Genomic DNA, 20,003 nt, shown 5'->3' with positions numbered 1-20,003 from the left:
ATTTGAGAGCAATTAATACCACTATGGAGGACATGGGGGCTTTACAGCCTGGACTCCCTTCCCCAGTAGCCATCCCAGAGGGATATAATATACTTGTAATTTATTTACAAGACTGTTTTTTCACCATTCCCTTAAGTGCTGACCATAAGAAGCAATTTGCTTTTAGTCTGCCATCAGAAAATTTTTAACAACCTTATTTGAGGTTTCAATGGAAAGTGTTACCTCAGGGAATGAAAAATAGCTCTACCTTATGTCAAAAACTTGTCAATGTCACTTTAAAGGATATTAGGGCTAAATATGAACAAGTGTACATTATCCACTATATGGATGATATTTTAATAGCTCATCCAGATAGAGCTCATTTTCAAACCGTTCTCAAAGATTTGACTCAGGCACTGTCAGCTTGGGGCTTACAAATTGCCCCAGAAAAAATTTAAATCAACCCACTCATAACTTATTTAGGAAGGGTTATAAATTCAGAAACAGTGACTCATACCCCACTACAATTAAAAAAGGACTATCTTGTTACTCTGAATAATTATCAAACACTTTTAGGTGATATTAATTGGATAAGGCCCAATTTAAAATTAACCACTGCTGAGCTGAAGCCTCTCTAACATTCTGCAAGGGGATCCTGTTCCAACTTCAAAAAGGCAATTAACTGCTGAAACTCAGGAGGCCCTACATAAAGTAGAAAAGGATTTATCTGATAGTTGTGTAAAAAGAATTGAATTAGCAGCTGTCTGCAAATTCCTTTGCCTGGCTACCCCAACCGCACCTATGGGAATTTTATGGCAAAATGGCTCCCTAGAGTGGGTCCATCTTCCCACTCAAGCTAAAAAGTTAGTGGCTTCTTATCCAGGGTTGATAGCTACTCTGATATTAAAAGGAATAAAGTGGAGCATTGACTTATTTGGTAAAGAACCATCAGAAATTGTAATTCCATATAACAAGGAACAGCTTGATGCTATTCTAATGTTTAATGAAAATTGGCAGATTGCTATCAGAAACTATTTTGATCAAATTCTGCATCATTTACCCTCACATGTTTTCTTAAATTTTATATCTAGACATCCAGTTATTTTTCCTGTTAGGTACAAACAATTCCCTATTCCAGATGCTCAAACGACCTTTACCTGTGGGTCGGCTAATGGCAGAGCTTCTATAGTTACAAGAAATCAGCATAAGGTTCTGCAAACACAGGAAACTTCAGCTTCAAGAGCTGAACTCACAGCTATTATAGAGGTCTTTGTTATGTTTGCAGAGGAGAAATTTAACCTTTACTCTGACTCTCAGTATGTGGTCAGCTGTTTCCGCACATTGAGACTGCCATTTTACCCGAAAGAAAACACACACACACACACACAAATATTTCACTTGTTAACTAAACTGCAGCAACAAATTTGGAAACGAAACCTAGCATTTTCTATTGGCTACATTAGAGCTCATTCCGGACTGCCTGGACATTTAACTGCCTTAAATGATCTGGTGGATTCACTAACCAAGGTTACAGTGGCCTCTGCTTTTGAAGAAGCCCGAGCCTCTCACTCACTTCATCATTAAAATGCGACTGCTTTAAGATATCAATTTCAGATTCCTCAAAAATCTGCTCGAGTGATTGCTTGTTCCTGTTCACATTGTCCCATTACTACAAATAATTTACCTATGGGAGTTAATCCTCATGGTTTCAGACCTAATATACTCTGGCAGATGGATGTAAATCATGTTTCTTCATTTGGAAAATTGTCTTTTGTTCATGTAACCATGGATACTTTTTCTCATATTAACATTGCAACTGCCTGCACAGGGGAAGCATATAAAGATGCAGTACAACATCTCTTTACTTGTTTTTCATATTTAGGCTTACCAAAAGCTTTGAAAACTGATAACACACCAGCTTACATTTCTAAGTCTTTCCAAGAATTTTGTACAAAGTTTCAAATAAAAACATAACACTGACATCCCCTATAATACACAGGGACAAGCCATAGTGGAAAGAGCACATCAAACATTAAATATACAAATCCAAAAATTACAGGAAGGAGAATTCAAATATAATTCCCCCCATCAGAGATCTTACAACATGCTCTGTTTGTAATAAATAACTTAAATGATGATTCATTCAGAACTACTGCAATGCTTCATCATTGGTGTCCAGAACAAAAAAACATACAAGGCCTTTGGTGAAATGGAAGGACCTCCGCTCCGGACAATGGAGGGGTCCTGACCCATTGTTAACTAGTGGTCGAGGATATGCTTATATTTTCCCACAGGATTCAGATTTGCCAACTTGGATTCCGGACAGACTGATTTGTCATGTTGCAGCCCCCTAGGCACCTGGTTCCCCCATGCCTCGAACACAAAGCAGGAAGGGCACTCCTTTTCCCCCGCCTCTGCTGCCCACCTGGAGAGTCCAGCAGAACCTGAGACAACTGACATCGGAGATCCAGATGAACAGTGAATGGACCTACCCACACAGTTGTCATAGCTCTGTATAAGAGATTATGTTCCCCCTATTTCCTTATGCTGCAAAAAAATCACCTAGACACCCTGCTTGGGCAACTCAACAAGCCTCCATACCTACCTGGGGGCAGATTTAAATGCTCTGCCACCAGGCACAATGGATAGCTTCCCCACAGGGATCGTCAACCTCCTCTGAGAGAGTGTTTCTTGCTATGCTTGCCTTACTATCTTGCCAAGTAACTGCCTGGCAAGGAGAGCCTCCCACACCAGGAAATTATTGGGCATATTTCCCTGATCCTCCAACTTTTCAAGTAATTACATGGAGTAGTTACCCTATAAGGGTTAATACAAACCAACCTCATCTTCTGGGAGGAAATTATACTTCCAATGAAAAAGGCCAATACCTCATTAATCTTAATTATACCTTTAAGGGACTAACAGACTATCTTCCTGTTTGCTTTAATTTTCCCTTTCATCATACAGGAAACTTTATTACTCCCACCAAGGAAAAATGTATTGGAGCCTCTACAAAAGGAATTCTGATGATTCCCCAACCTTAAAATTTGCATTTAAAAGGGATCTGTCATTTTGGATATTACAAGCTCGTATGCCCATGGTCCTTGACCCCTATAAATCCTTGTTCCTCAAAGCTCCACCAAAATATCCAAATTGTAATGATGTTGCTCCCTCAGATGTCATATGGAACACTGTAGATGATCATTTAGGGTATCTGATTTGGAAATCTTGTACTTATAATTCAAGGATTGATTACAGATTACCAGGAGGAGGAAATTATATAATTCAGGACTGGAGCAACCCAAATCCAGGTCAGGACCCAACATCTGGATCGTGATTTTACCGATAGACTTGACAACTGTTAGGAATATTCGGTTCCTTGGCCATTAGCCACCAATAGATGGCATCATAATCAATGTGTTCCTCCTACGTTGACCTATACAACTAAAGACAAAACCGTTTGGCAACCCGAGATTTGGAGAGCCCTTGTGGCTACTGTCCCTATTAATTTAACCCAGCCAGGAAGTAATTCCACTTACTCTATTTTAGCTTGTCTACACTCTCCCTATGTTTTTCTCTTCAGTAATGATTCTGGAAGACTTACTACTGATTCTGGAAGACTTACTACACAAATGAATTATTCAAGTGGACCTAATATAATATCTTGTAAACAATGTATGCTCTCATCTTGTTTGACCCCTCATATAATGTTTGTTCTTTTGTGGTGTTGCAACGTCCACCCTATAATTATGGTGTCTGTAACTGTAACCACTTATTGGTATGATAACTATGGTCTTGTTGTGCTACAACAACTATAAGATTTAATGTGATCATGACGGTTTGTGGGCTTGCTTATCTTGGGAAGATCAGCATAAATAACTGCAATTACTTAAGCTACTGTGGCAGCAATATCATTGACTCAACAAGTACATACTGCTCAATATGTTGATACTATGTCCAAAATGTTTCTCTAACACTGGAAACACAGGGAATTATAGACAGGAAAGTAGAAATAAGGGTAGACCCCTTAGAAGAAGCAATAATACATATTGGGACTGAATTACAGGCTTTAAAAGTGAAGTTGACACTGCCCTATCATGCTGACTACTGGTGGATATGTGTAACACCCCTGAAAGTGAATGAGAAAGATTATAGCTGGGAGAAGGTTAAAAATCATATTTCAGGCGTTTGGAACAGCTCCAACATTAGTTTAGATTTAGGGAAACTTCATTATCAGATAAAGACCAAGGAAAATTCCCGATTAGATTTTACTGCTGCAGGAGTAGTAAGTGACTTTTTCCATACATTCTCTAACTTTATTTCAGGAAAAAACATTCTGTCTACTATTCTTAGCTATGCTTCTGTGGCCGCTCTAATTCTGCTTCTCATAATTATTCTTACTTGTACTGTTAGAACTCTTTGACAGAGCACTCAGAAGCTCGCGACTGCATTACATCTGGTTGTCTTAAAAAAATAAAAAAGGGGGAGATGCCGGGAGCCAGCATGGGAGATTCCCCCCCATGACAAGGTCATGTGAGGGAGACCTGACAAGCAAGGTTTCAGGACTCAGGGGACTCCCTGGGCCGATCCCACCCATGACAAGATCATGTGGAGAGACCTGCCAAGCAAGGCGGATCAGGACTCGAGGGACCCCCTGGACCTGCTTGAGCAACTACACCAAAACCAGAATCTGCCTGTCTTACTATTTTATGATTTTCACCAACTCTTCTGACAGTAACAAAGAGTTGACTCATTGGAAAAGACTCTGATGCTGGGAGGGATTCGGGTCAGGAGGAGAAGGGGATGACAGAGGATGAGATGGTTGGATGGAATCACTGACTTGATGGACGTGAGTCTGAGTGAATGCCAGGAGTTGGTGATGGATAGGGAGGCCTGACGTGCTTTGATTCATGGGGTCACAAAGAGTCGGACATGACTGAGTTACTGAACTGAACTGATCCCCAACCACCTTTTTCTGAAAAAAAAAAAAAAATTAACTTAGGGCTGTAGTTGATAAATCTCCTGGGCATGAAAGGGATATTTCAATTCAAACCCCCTGTTAGCATTCTAGCTTACTTGGCAGGTTTATCCAGACTCTTGAAACATTGTTGAGCCAATGCTTGCTGCCAAATTCCCATATCCCTTATCGATTGCGTTTCTGGGAATGCATATTGTTAAGATGCAGAAAAAACAAGAACTATCCTTAACAGTAGCAACATTAGACTTTGAGTTAATAAGTTCTTTCTTTGCTGTAACCCACTGAATCTTTGCTCCTTAAAAATGTAACTCTGTACTTTAAGAGTGATGCAGGCTAAGGAATTTAAGAAAAAACGTTTCAAGGGAAAGTAAGTGTTTTAGCTGACCCACCTTTATCAAAAATGGGTCATAAAATGTCAACAGGCCTCCGGGCCAGTAGATAATGTACAAAAAATAAGACCCTTGTTTATGAAACGGTATGCAGGAAGAAACCTGGTATCGATAAAATTTAATATGCATGGAATGTTGGGCTGAATCTGCATTCATTTTTCACTTTGGTCGATGTACAACTCAGGGCATTAAAGCTCCCTCGGAAAATAAAGTGACAGGCCTTGCTCACCAAAGCATGGTCTCCCCATGTCGTTCTTTCTTTCTCTTTCTTGTTCCTTTTCAGGCTGATTCCCTGGAGCACAGGGGCCCTCTGAGTTCACTGTTCTGCCTGGGCTTCTAAGACTCACTCAAGAAGGTGCCCACCGTGGGGTACCTTCATCTATTCGAGAGGGCACCTGCAGCCTATGTGAACAGAGCAAGTCCTGTGCTGGGGCTTTATTGGCTTTCTGTGTAAACCATGGAATATCAGCCTCTTTCTCTCCTGTTTTCTTAACTGCATAATTCTTTCCTTATCTCTTTCTCTATCTCTCTCAGTCACCGACGCCATTCATGCTTCAGATAACCCTGGATCCAAATGGGGCTGTACCCTGGTAGAATTGAACTGAAGTGATGTCTTAGAGATAGTTGGCTGTGTATATCAAGGACATGGAAATGATTGAATTCAAGATTTAGCACAGGCAGGCCTTCTGTGTTATGAAGTTTTGTTGTTGTTGTTGTATGTTTCTGTGTATTCTTGCTGCCTCTTAGTATCTTCTGCTTTTGTTAGGTTGACACCATTTCTGTCCTTTATTGTGCCCATTTTTTTAAAATAAAATGTTCCTTTGTATCCCTAATTTTCTTGACAAGATCTCTAGTCTTTTCCTTTAAAAAATATTTTAATTGGAGACTAATTACTTTACAATATTGTGGTCGTTTTTGCCATACATTGACATAAATCATCCATGTGTGTGCATGTGCCCCCCATCTCGAACACCTCTCCCACCTCCCTCTCCCTCTGGGTTGTTCCAGTGCACAGCTTTGGGTGCTCTGTTTCATGCATCGGACTTGGACTGGTGATCTGTATCACATGGCTATTGTATGTGTTTCAATATTATTCTCTCAAATCATCCCACTCTCTTCTTCTCCCTCAGAATCTAAAAGTATGTGCTTTATATCTATGGCTCTTTGGCTGTCTCGCACATAAGTCATCGTTACCATTTTTCTAAATTCCATATATATGCATTAATATACTGTATTCATGTTTCCCCTTCTGACTTACTTCATTCTGTATTATAGGCTCCAGTTTCATCCACGTCAGTACAGTTCAGTTCAGTTCAGTTGCTCAGTCGTGTCTGACTCTTTGCAACCCCATGAATCACAGCACACCAGGTCTCCCTGTCTATCACCAAATCTCGGATTTCACTCAGACTCACATCTGTCGAATCAGTGGTGACATCCAACAATCTCATCTGCTGTCGTCCCCTTCACGCCTGTCCCCTATCCCACCTAGCATCAGAGTCTTTTCCAATGAGTCAACTCTTCTCATGAGGTGGCCAAAATACTGGAGTTTCAGCTTCAGCATCATTGCCTCCAAAGAAATCCCGGGACAGGTCTCCTTCAGAATGGACTGGTTGGATCTCCTTGTAGTCCAAGGGACTCTCAAGAGTCTTCTCCAGCACCACAAAAACAGTCCAACTCTCACATCCATACTTGACCATTGGAAAAACCATAGCCTTGACCAGACAGACCTTTGTTGGCAAAGTAATGTTCTGCTTTTTAATATTCTTTCTAGGTTGGGCATAACATTCCCTCTAAGGAGTAAGTGTCTTTTAATTTTATGGCTACAATCACCATCTGCAGTGATTTTGGTGCCCCACAAAATAATGTCTGACACTATTTCCACTGTTTCCCCATCTATTTCCCATGAAGTGATGTCACCAGATGCCATGATCTTTATTTTCATAATGCTGAGCTCTAAGCCTAGTTTTTCACTCTCTTCTTTCACTTTCATCAAAAGCTTTTTAGTTCCTCTTCACTTTCTGCTCATAAAAGTAGTGTTATCTGCATATCTGAGGTTATTGATATTTCTCCTGAAAATCTTGATTCTATCCTGTGCTTCTTCCAGTCCAGCGTTTCTCATGATGTGTTCTGCATAGAAGTTAAATAAGCAGATTAGCACTCAAATGTGTTCTTTTATAGCAGAGTAATATTCCATTGTGATATGTACCACAGCTTTCTTTTCCATTCATCTGCCTATGGACATCTAGTTTGCTTCCATATCCTAGCTATTGTAACAGGGTACATGTGTCTATTTCAGTTCTGGTTTCCTTGGTGTGTATGCAGAGCAGTAACATTGTTGGGTCATGTGGCAGTTCTTCTTTCAGATTTTTAAGCAATCTCCACACTATTCTCGATAGTGGCTCTGCACCAAGAGTGTAAGAGGGTTCTCTCTTTCCCATAACCTCTCTAGCTTTTATTGTTTTTAGACATTTTTGATAGCACCCATTCTAACTGACAAGAGATGGTATCTCATTGTGGTTTTAATTTGCATTTCTCTGATAATGAGTGATATAGAGTATATTTTCATGTGTTTTTTAGCTATCCATATGTCTTCTTTAGGAGAAGGCGATGGCAACCCACTTTAGTACTGTTGCCTGGAAAATCCCATGGATGGAGGAGTCTGTTAGGCTGCAGTCCTTGGGGTCACTAAGAGACAGGCACAACTGAGTGACTTCATTTTCACTTTCATGCATTGGAGAAGGACATGGCAACCCACTCCAGTGTTCTTGCCTGGAGAATCCCAGGGACTAGGGAGACTGGTGGGCTGCCTACTATGGGGTTGAACAAGTCAGACACGACTGAACCAACTTAAGAGCAGCAGCAGCATGTTTTCCTTGGAAGAATGTCTGCTTAGTCTTTGGGCCATTTCTTATAGGGTTGTTTATTTTTCTGGCATTTGGTTGCATGAGCGAATTGTATATTTTTCAGAGTAATTCTTTGTCAGTTGGCAATTTGATCACTGCCTTTTCTAAATCAGCTTGAACATCAGGAAGTTCAGAGTTCACATATTACTGAAACCTGGCTTGGAGAATTTTGAGCACACTTTACCAGTGTGTGAGATGAGTGCAATTGTTTTGTAGTTTGAGCATTGTTTGGTATTGCCTTTCTTTGGGATTGGAATGAAAACTGACATTTTCCAGTCCTGTGGCCACTGCTGAGTTTTCCAAATTTGCTGACATATTTAGTGCACCACTTTCACAGCATCATCATTCAGGATTTGAAATAGCTCAACTGAAATTCCATCAACTCGACTAGCTTTGTTCATAGTGGTGCTTTCTAAGGCCCACTTTACTTCACATTCCAGCATATCTGGCTCTAGGTGAGTGATTATCACCATCGTGATTATCTTAGTCATGAACATCTTTTTTTTTGTACAGTTCTTCTGTGTATTATTCCCACTTCTTATTAGCTTCTGCTACTGTTAGGTCCATGCCATTTCTGTCCTTTGTCAAGTCCATCTTTGCATGAAATGTTCTGTTGTTACCTCTAATTTTCTTGAAGAGATCTCTAGTCTTTCCTATGTTGTTGTTTTCCTCTGTTTCTTGCATTGATCACTGAGGAAGGCTTTCTTATCTTTTCTTGCTATTCTTTGGAACTCTGCATTCAGATGTTTATATCTTTCCTTTTCTCCTTTGCTTTTCACTTCTCTTCTTTTCACAGCTATTTGTAAGCCCTCCCCAGACAGCCATTTTGCTTTGTTGCATTTATTTTCCATGGGGATGGTCTTGATCCCTACCTCCTGTACAATGTCAGGAACCTCTGTCCATAGTTCATCAGGCACTCTATCTATCAGATCTAGTCCCTTAAATCTATTTCTTAGGTCTACTTAATAATAAGGGATTTGATTTAGGTCATACCTGAATGGTCTAGTAGTTTTCCTTACTTTCTTCAACTTAAGTCTGAATTTGGCAATAAGGTGTTCATGATCTGAGCCATAGTCAGCTCCTGATCTTGCTTTTGCTGACTGTATAAAGCTTCTCCATATTTGGCTGCAAAGAATGTAATCAATCTTATTTCGGTGCTGACCATCTAGTGATGTCCATGTGTAGAGTCTTCTCTTATGTTGTTGGAAGAGGGTGTTTGCTATGACCAGTGCATTTTCTTGGCAAAACTCTATTAGCCTTTGCCTTGCTTCATTCCGTTTCCAAGGCCAAATTTGCCTGTTACTCCAGATGTTTCTTGACTTCCTACTTTTTCATTCCAATCCTCTATAAAGAAAACGAAATCTTTTTAGGCGTGTTAGTTCTAAAAGGTCGGTAGTTCTTCATAGCACTGTTCAACTTCAGCTTCTTCAGCAATAGTCTATGGGGCATAGAGTTAGATTACTGTGATATTGAATGGTTTGCCTGGAAACGAACAGAGATCACTCTTTCATTTTTGAGACTGCAGCCAAGATCTGCATTTCGGACTCATGTTGAAGAGATATCTAGTCTTTCCCATTCTGTTGTTTTCCTCTATTTCTTTACAATGATCACTGAAGAAGGCTTTCTTATCTCTTCTTGCTATTATCTGGAACTATTCATTCATGTGGTTATATCTTTCCTTTTCTCTTTGCTTTTCACTTCTTTTCTTTTCACAGCTATTTGTAAGGCTACTCCATTTCTTATAAGAGATTCCTGGCTGCAGTAGTAGATATAATGATTATCTGAGTTAAATTCACCCATTCCATTCCACTTTAGTTTGCTGATTCCTAGAATGTCTACGTTCACTCTTGCCATCTCCTGTCTGACCACTTCCAATTTGCCTTGTTTCTTCGACCTAACATTCCAGGTCCCTATGCAATATTGCTCTTTACAGCATTGGACCTTGCTTCTATCACCAGTCACATCCACAACTGGGTATTGTTTTTGCTTTTGTTTCATCCCTTCATTCTTTCTGGAGTTATTTCTCCACTGATATCCAGTAGTATATCGGGCACCTACTTACCTGGGGAGTTTCTCTTTCAGTACCCTATCATTTTGCCTTTTCATACTGTTAATGGGTTTCTCAAAGCAAGAATTCTGAAGTGGTTTGCCATTCCCTTCTTCAGTGGACCACATTCTGTCAGCCATCTCCACCATGATCTGCCTGTCTTGAGTGCCCCCACAGAGCATGGTTTAGTTTCACTGAGTTAGGCCAAGCTGTGGTCTATGTGATTAGATTGACTAGTTTTCTGTGATTATGGTTTCAGTGTCTGTCCTCTGATGCCCTGTCACAACACTTACCATCTTACTTAGGTTTCTCTTACCTTTACGTGGCATATCTCTTCACGTAAGATAGAGTGCAAAGTGCAGCTGCTGCTCCTTACCTTGGGCGAAGGGAATTTTCTTACTAACGCCCCTTCTGTCCTTAAATGTGGAGTGGTTCCTTCGGCCCTCCTACGCCCATGCAGCCACTGCTCCTTGGAAGTGGGGTTGTTCCTCATTGTTAGCGTATATGAATGCAAGTGTTTTCTGTGTATTAGTTTTATAACTTTCAACTTTACTATATTAATTGATTAGCTCTAATAATTTTCTGGTGATGTCTATAGGGTTTTCTATGTAGAGAATCATGTCATCTGCAAACAGTGAGAGTTTTACTTGTTTTCCAATTAGAATTCCTTTTATTTCTTTTTCTTCTCTGATTACTGTGGCTAAAATTTAAAAAACTATTTTTAGTGCTTAGAGTGTGCACTGTAGTCTTGTTCCTGACTTTAGGGAATGAAGGGTTAATGTGGCCACAATAAAAAAAAGTGGAGATGTGCTGCTTACAAACAAGATGTTTTACCAAGGAGATGGACATAGCCTTGAGATGAATGGTCCCTTGCTAACGAGGGAGCATTAATTTCTTTTGATAAGAAAGAGAGAGGATTCTGGACAGACTGCAGTAAACAGAGGTTTCACTCCCCTTGCTGTACGATAACATGTATGCACCTGCACTGTACTAAAAAGGCTTATTTATACAGTCTGGAATTCTGCCTAGGGGGCTTTATAATAATAAATGGCAATTAGTTTGCCCAGTTGTTCCTCTGGCAAGAGTGGTGTCCTGTCTCTCTCTTGTGTGTCTCATATATCTCATGTGTCTTGTGTCATTTCACTCCTAATCACCAGTAATCAATAAGGGAAACTGTTTTCAGCTTTTCACCAGTGAAGATAATGTTTGGTGTGGTTTTATCACATGTCTTTATTATATTGAGGTATGTTCTTTCTATGCCTTCTTTCTGGAGAGCTTTTATCATAAATGTTGAATTTTGTCAAAGGCTTTCTCTGCATCTGTTGAGATAATTTTATGGCTTTTATTTTTCAATTTATTAACGAGGTGTATCACAATGATTGATTTGTGAATAGTACAGAATTCTTCAGTCCCTTGGATAAGGCCCACGTGGTCATGATGTATGATCTTTTTAATATGCTGTTGAATGCTTTTTGCTAGAATTTTGTTGAGGATTTTTGCACCTATATTCAGCAGTGATATTGGCCTGAAGGTTTTTTTTTTTTTCCTCCCTATGGCATCTTTATCTTGTTTTGGTATTAGGGTGATGGTGGTCTCATATAATGATTCTTTGAGTTCACCTTCCTCTGCAATATTCTGGAATAATTTGAGTAGGATATATTTTAGCTCTTTGCTAAAATTTTTGGCAGAATTTACCTGTGAAGACATCTGGTTCTGGGCTTTTTTTCTTTTTTTTTTGTTACAATATATTTTTATTACAGTTTAGATATCTGTGCTTATGATCAGTCTGTTAAGATTTTCTTTTTCTTCCTGATACAGTTTTGGAAGGTTATACTGTTCTAGAATTAAGAACCTTAGAAAATCTAAGAATCTTTGTTGAGGAGGTGACTTGGTGGTTCTGAATTTTCTCAGACTTTGCTTGTCTGTAAAGGTTTTGACTTCTCTTTCATATTTGAAAGAGAACCTTGATGTGTATGGTAATCTGGATTCTAGGTTTTTCTCTCTCATAATTTTTAGTATGCCCTGCCATTCTCTTTTGGCCTGAACAGTTTCTATTGGAAGATCAGGTTATTATCCTTATGGGGATCCACTTCTTTGTTAACTTTTGCTTTTTCTTTGCTACTTTCTGTATTTGTTTTTCGTTAGTTTGATTAATGTTTATTGGAGTGTTTCTCCTTGGGTTTATCCTGTTTGGGACGCTCTGTGTTTCTTGGATTTGGGTGGGTATTTCCTTCCCCATTTTAGGGAAGTTTCTAATTATCTCCTCATGTATTTTCTCATGACCTTTCTTTTTGCCTTCTTCTGGGACTCCTGTGATTCAAACGTTGAGGCATTTAGTATTGTCTCATTGGCCTCTGAAGTTGTCCTTTTTATTATATTTTTTTTTTCTCTTTTCCCCTCTGCTTCATTTATTTTCATCATTCTACCCTTCACTTCACTTATGCTAACTTCTGCCTCAGTGATTCTGTTGATTCCCTCTACAGTGCTCTTGATCTTTGATTGCCTGTTTTTTATTTCTTCTAAGTTCTTGTTAAACATTTCTTGCATCTTCTCAAATCTTGTCTCTACTTTATTTTTCTGTAACTCCATTTTGTTTTCAAGATTTTTTTTTTATCAGTCTTACTATCATTATTCTAAATTCTTTTTCAGGTAGACTCTATCTCATCTTCTTTTGTTTGGTTTGGTGACAATTTATCTGCTAAATATTTCTCTGCCTTTTAATTTTGTTTGGATTGCTGTGTTTGGGGTGCCCTTTCTGTAGACTAAATTGCCGGGAGCCAGCGTGAGGAATTCCACCCGTGACAAGGTCATGTGGCAAGAGCTCTGATGGCAAGGCTAATCAGACCTCAGGTTTTCCCCATGGAATTTCCTGAGCATCCATGCACCCCCTCAAATAAGAATCTGCCTGCTTTTCCACTTTTCTGATATTCTCTGGAAAAAAAAGTCAACTCAGGGCTTTATTCTTCTGCATTTGAAAGGGATGTTTCAGTTAACCCCCTCTGATTGCTCTCTAGCTTGCCTAGCAGGTTCCCTGGACCTCTTACAGCTTGTGAATTCCTTGCAGCCCCCAACCGTGAGAGGCACAAAGCTTAAAAGCATCTTAAAGATACAGAGCCTTTTCTAAAGGGTTAAAAATTATATTGGTGATGGGATTTCACTGTTGACTCAATGATTGCCACAAGGCCTCCATATTCTTTATCTTTTAGGCCCCTGGGAGGATGTTAATCAATGTAAACGGGATATGGAAAAAGATATATAGTAGTTCTGATGTTAGCAACACTAGACTTTGAGTTAATTACTTCTCTTTGCACTCCTCTTGTGTCCTGTCTATGTAAGAATGTAACTTTATTTAGTACTTTCTGAGATTGGCACCAGACTTTGGGAAGATCAACACAAATAAGTCTTCTGGTTGATGAACCCTTATCAGAAAAAAGGCTGTAAAATGTTAATTGGACCCTTTTGGCCAGAAGATGATGTAAATCACCTAAGACTTGTGTATACAATTAGGTATGCAGAGAGAAAAGCCTGATTTTGATAAGAGTCTGGGATGCTAACACTACATAATTTTGTATTACCCATTGATCTCTATGTACAATCTAAAAGGTATATAAGGGCTTCTAAACAATAGGGGCCGGAGCCAGTTGCTGGACTGGTTTCCCCCGTGTCTCTCTTTTTCCCTCCCTCTCCTCTTTACTTTAATTTCAGGCTGAATTTCCATCTGGGGCACTGAGGCTCGCCAAGTCTACTTACTTGCCCTGGCTGTTAAGACCCGTGTGAAAGGGAGCCTAAGGCGAGGCACCCTTAGATATTCAAGCGAGTGCCTGTGGCCCAACGTAGATGGTGCAAATTCCTTGTCTGGAATTTTATTGGTCTTCCGCATAATCCAAGCTATTCAGCCCTCTTCCTCCACTTAATTTTCCTACTACACTGTTGTTTCTTAATCTAATCTTATATCAATCAATAAATAAGTCTTTCCTCGCTGACTCTGTCCACCCTTTGAATTCCCTGGATCCACTGGGGCTGGACCCTGGCACTAAATGTTTGTGGTTCCTCTTTATTGCAGACCCTGCTGTCTGTGGGTGGATTGGACTAGTGGCCTGCCAAGGTTTCCTGGTTAGGGGAGCTTGTGTCTGTGTTCTGGTGGCTGGAGCTGGATCTCTTCTCTCCAAAGTGCAATAAAGTGTCCCATAGTTTTCTGGTGTCTATAGGTTGGCATGCCTTTGAGCAGCCGTATTTTTATGCTTAGAGCTGTGTTCCTGCTGCTGGATAATTAGCGTGATAGGTCTTCCTTTGGAATTTGTTTGTTCATGGCTGGAGCTTGGTTTCAGTGTAGGCATAGAGGCTTTTGAACAAGCTCCTATTAATGTTCCCTGGAATCAAGTGTTCTCCAATGTTGTCAAGTTTTGGAATTAAGTGTCCTGCTTCTGGATTTCAGTCTTATTTTTAAAGTAGCCTCAAGTCTCCTCCATCCATAGAGCACAGATGATGAAACATCTAGGTTTATGGTGAAACAATTCTCCACAGCGAGGGACATGCTGAGAGGTTCACATAGTTACATGGAGAATAAAAGAGGGAGATGAAAATGGAGGTAGAGGCAACCAGGAGGAGAAGAGGGGAATTGAAAAGGAAAGAGAGAGCAAACCAGCCAGTAATCAGTTACTTATATGTTCTCCACTGTCTGGAACACCCAGAGATATTCACTCTTACATAGTGAAGAGAAGGAGGTGGGAGATAAAGATGACCAGGGGAACAAGGTGAGTCAAAAGGGGAGATACTGATCTAGCCATTAATCAATTCCTTAAGTTTTCTCCACAGCCAGAAACACCCAGAGAGATTCAAAGTTGAATAGGGAAGAGAAGGGGACGGGAGGAGATAAAGGTGATTTGGGGAAGAAAAAGGAGAATTGAAAGGGGAGAGAGCAATCAATCCAGTAATCACACCCCTACGTGTAAATGGATACTTAAAGGTAAAAAATGGATTGCTAAGTCACTTCAGTCATGTCCGATTCTGTGTGACCCCAGAGACAGCAGCCCACCAGCCTCCCCCGTCCCTGGGATTCTCCAGGCAAGAACATTGGAGTCAAAAAAAAAAAAAAAAAAGAATACTGAGTGGCCTGCCATTTCCTTCTCCAATGCATGAAAGTGAAAAGTGAAAGTGAAGTCTTTCAGTCTTGTCCAACTCTTAGCGACCCCATGGACTGCAGCCCACCAGGCTCCTCCATCCATGGAATTTTCCAGGCAAGAGTACTGGAGTGGGGTGTCATTGCCTTCTCCAATGAAATAGAGAAACAATGCCAAAAAGAAGAGATTAAAAACCTAGAGTAGAGATTAGACTCTCAAAAATACAATATTAAAAATACAAAAGATGACAAATTACACATATTATAATATATATGATTTTTTAATAGGGTCTTTTGCAAAGTAGTAGTTATAAAAATGAAACTTAAAGGCATAATAAAGAACATAATTTAAAAAAAGAAGAAGTGATAATAGTAAAAATATATCTAGGAATTTCTCTGGAGCTGTTGTGGGCAGTGTGGAGTCAGTTCAGTTTTAGATGGTTCCTTGTTCCAGCTTATACTTATTCTCAAAGTCTATAGGCCCCCCTCCAATGCTTAGTCAATGTTAACTACAGGGATTTACTCTTTGGCAATTGTCACGTCCAGAGTGGTTCCCTTTTCTTTCTTTATTTTGGCTTCCTCTATTTGCAAGTCTCTTCAGTGTCTAATTTCCTCCCTGACACAAGGGGAAGATGTGTTCACTTATTTAGTCTCAATTGTTCAGTTGTGTTGTGGGGAGGGAATGACACTGCAAACAAACATCACTGGCATGTGTGGGGAGTGCTCGCTTTGTATAGACCACACTGGGTTTGCCGCAGCTCATGGTATGTGCTTTCCAGGTCTACACTGATCAGTCTCCAAGGTGCACTGAAGGGGCACCATCCAAAGATAGCCCTGCATTTTGTGCATGTCCCACGACTAAGCCACTCATATTCAGGTTCTCAGGTACCTCACAAGGGCACTGACTCATTTGACAATGTTTTTCTCCCTTTCAAGATCTGAACAACTCAGATAACCAGGTGCTTGGCAAATGCACTTTCCAAGGTGGGTTGTGCATCTTAATCACCTGAAAGGTCCCAGCCACTCAGTTTCCTGAGAATGCTGCAAGACCACCATGTATCTCTTCTGGGAAGCTGATCTCAGACTGTGACACTCCTGGCAGTTTTCAACAATCCAGGATCCCAGGGAGATGTGGTTAGCAACCAGGAGCCTGTTCATAGTTTGTTGGAGGATGCCCGTCTCTTCAGCAGAGATTGCCTCTTGCCTTCTGGCTCTCATGCCTGCCTCTTTGCCTCTGCTGTGAGTAAAGGGCCTGACAAGCTCTTCTTTGGTATTTTCCTCAAACCTTTTTTTCTGAGTGGGCCAGGCTATGAGTTAGACCCTTTCATGGAATGTTCTCTCTCTCTCTTTTATTTTTCCTTTAATTTTTTTTTTTCTTTCTGGTGATCACACAATTTGGGTTGCTATCTCACCTTAGATCCCTCAGAGTTTCCTCAGGGTATTCAGGCCTGGTTCTTACCCTAAGGACTGATGATGCAGCCCATGCCTTCCTGTCTAGCCCCACTTGCTGGTGGTTGACGTGAGTGTCTTCCTCTCTGCTGGTAATTGCTATTATGCACATATTCTGTTTTTTTTTTTTTTCTTTCTCTCTCCCATTTATGTTGCCCTCTGAGCTTCCAAAACTCCCCTCAAACCCACCTGTGAGAGTGTTTCCTACAGTTTCAAAACTTCTCCTACTTCACGACTCCCTCCTCAGGATTGGTCTCCATTCCTCTTTTGTCCCTCTTTTTATCTTTTATATTTTGTCCTACCTCTTTTCAAAGAGAATGGGTTACTTTTCTGGGTCCCTGGTGTTCTCTGCCAGTGTTCACAAGTTATTTTGTGGAAGTTGCTCAGCATTCAAGTGATCTTTTTATGAATTGTGGGAGAAAAATGGGTCTCTGCATCCTATTCATCAGCCATCTTGAGACCTCTCTAAACTTTCCTGTGGAAAAGACCCAGTCCATGGGTCTCTGGCACTCCTGCGGCATGGAAACACTGAGCAAAAAGTTACAATTGTCATCCAAAGGACTCAAGACATGGTGGCTACTAATCAACTTTCCCCACAGTGATTCTTCATAAATGTGGACACCCACAAGGACAATGAGCATCACGACTTTCCTTGAATTTAATCTGGAGTGTGACTGAAACGTGTCTCTTTAAATCATCTTCTTGAATCTGTGCTGTGTGCTGAATTATTTGTTAATGATAATACCCAATGGGCAGAGGAGCCTGCGACCAGTCGGCTGCAGTCCATGGGGTCACTACGAGTCAGACACAACTGAGCGGCTTCACTTTCACTTTCATGCCTTGGAGGAAGAAATGGCAACCCACTCCAGTATTCTTGCCTGGAGAATCCCAGGGATGGAGGAGCATGGTGGCTGCCATCTATGGGGTCGCACAGAGTCAGACACGACTGAAGAGGCTTAGTAGCAGTAGCAGCAGGACGTTTCTTAAGGGCAGTACTAGTCTCTCAAGATGGTGGAGTAGAAGGACATGCTCATCCTCTCCTGTGGGAACTCCAAAATTGCAACTCGCTGTTGAACAACCATCAACAGGAGAATGTTGGATCCCATCAAAATAGAATAAACATCCAAGGGCAAAGGAGATGCCCCAGAAAGATTGAAGGAGGGGCAAAATCACATTTAGAAACAAACTCCATACTCTCCAGACATGCATGGAGGGTTCAAAGAAAACCTTATGAAAATCATGACCTAGAGATCCCCACGGAGACTGAGCCAGAGCTTCATTTGATCTCCTGGAGAAGCATGGGTCTCAGTGGCCTGCTGTAGGGTCAGGGGTTCTGCGTGCAGTAGACCTAGGTCATGCAACTTTACTGACCATGGAATTATCGAGCAGATGAACCACAAACAGCAGAAGAATTGCACCAGAGAAATCCCCACACTGTTAAGAAAGTTCTAGGGCCCAAACAGATTTCCTAAACTGGGGATCTGGAAAGGGACTGAGAACCCCTTTGATTTTAGGGGCCAATAAGATTTGACTGCAGAATTTACACAGGACCAGGGAAATAGAATCTTGGAGGATGGAAACAAAACCTGGTACATTAGGAACCAAGAAAATAAACAGTGTCCCCATATGAGACTGAGTCAGATTTCCCTGTGAGTGTCCAGGAGGCTGGGGAAGGGGCTTGAGTCAACAGTGGCCTGCTTCAGGGTCAGGTGTAGTGAATTCAAGTGTGTGCACAAGTCCTTTTGAAGGAGATTGCCATTATCTTCAACATACCTGCCATAGTTTGGGCTCAGGCTCAAGTGAAATTCCATCACCTCCACTAGTTTTGTTCATATTGAATCTTCCTAAGGCCCAATTGACAGCACATTCTAGGATGTCTGGTTCTAGGTGACTGATCATACCATCATGATTATCTGGGTCATGGAAATCTCTTTTGTCTAGTTCTGCCACCAGTTACTATCTTCTGCTTCTGTTAGGTCCATACCATTTCTGTCCTTTATTGTGCCCATCTTTGCGTGGTGTTCCCATGGTATCTCTAATTTTCTTGAAGAGATCTCTAATCTTTGCAATTCTATTGCTTTTCTCTGTTTATTTGCACTTATGAATGAAGAAGGCTTTCTTATCTCTCCTTGTTTTTCTTTGGAACTCAGCATTCAAATGGATATATCTTCAATTTTCTCCCTTGCTTTTCACTTCTCTTCTTTACACATACATTTGTAAGTCCTCCTCAGATAGCTGTTTTGCTTTTTTGCATTTATATTTCTTGGGGATGATCTTTATCACTGCCTCCTGTCCATTGTCACAAACTTCCATCCATAGTTCCTCAGGCACTTTGTCTATCTGACCTAATCCCTTGAATCTATGTCTCACTTCCACTCTATAATCACAAGGCATTTGATTTGTGTCATACCTGAATGGTCTAGTAGTTTTCTCTAGTTTTTTTTTAACTTTTATTTTTACTTTATTTTGCTTAACAATACTGTATTAGTTTTTCCATACATTGACATGAATCAGCCATGGATGTATATGAGTTCCCAATCCTGAAACCCCCTTCCACCGCCCACCCCATATCATCTCTCTGGATCTTCCCTGTGCACCAGCCCCAAGCATCCTGTATCCTGTATCGAACATAGACTGTCAATTCATTTCTTACCTGATAGTATATATGTTTCAATAGCATTCTCCCAAATCATCCCACCCTCTCCCTCTCCCACAGAGTCTAAAAGTTCGTTCTATACATCTGTGTCTCTTTTGCTGTCTCACATACAGGGTTATCATTACCATCTTTCTAAATTCCATATATATGTGTTAGTATACTGTATTGGTGTTTTTCTTTCTGGCTTACTTCACTCTGTATAATAGGCTCCACTTTCATCCACCTCATCAGAACTGATTCAAATGTATTCCTTTTAATGGCTGAGTAATACTCCATTGTGTATATGTACCACAGCTTTCTTATCCTTTCATCTGTTGCTGGACATCTAGGTTGTTTCCATGTCCTGGCTATTATAAACAGTGCTGCGATGAACATTGGGGTACACGTGTCTCTTTCAATTCTGGTTTCCTCAGTGTGTATGCCCAGAAGAGGGATTGCTGAGTCATAAGGCATCTCTATTTGCAATTTTTTAAGGAATCTCCA

General features: G+C 40.6%; 1 long non-coding RNA gene across 1 annotated transcript; it reads right to left on the bottom strand.

Moving 5' to 3' along the window:
* Positions 1-5,540: 5,540 nt before the first annotated feature.
* LOC120860751 lies at positions 5,541-19,574 on the bottom strand. Its single transcript, XR_005720420.1, has 3 exons — positions 19,563-19,574; positions 17,101-17,106; positions 5,541-5,621 (listed from the first exon to the last, which is right to left on the bottom strand). It is a non-coding gene; the product is annotated as an uncharacterized LOC120860751 (long non-coding RNA).
* Between the last annotated feature and the right edge of the window lie 429 nt (positions 19,575-20,003).

Source organism: Oryx dammah, unplaced genomic scaffold (assembly GCF_014754425.2).
Source record: "Oryx dammah isolate SB20612 unplaced genomic scaffold, SCBI_Odam_1.1 HiC_scaffold_11175, whole genome shotgun sequence".
Classification (NCBI taxonomy): domain Eukaryota; kingdom Metazoa; phylum Chordata; class Mammalia; order Artiodactyla; family Bovidae; genus Oryx; species Oryx dammah.
This window is presented reverse-complemented; position numbering and strand designations above follow the sequence as displayed.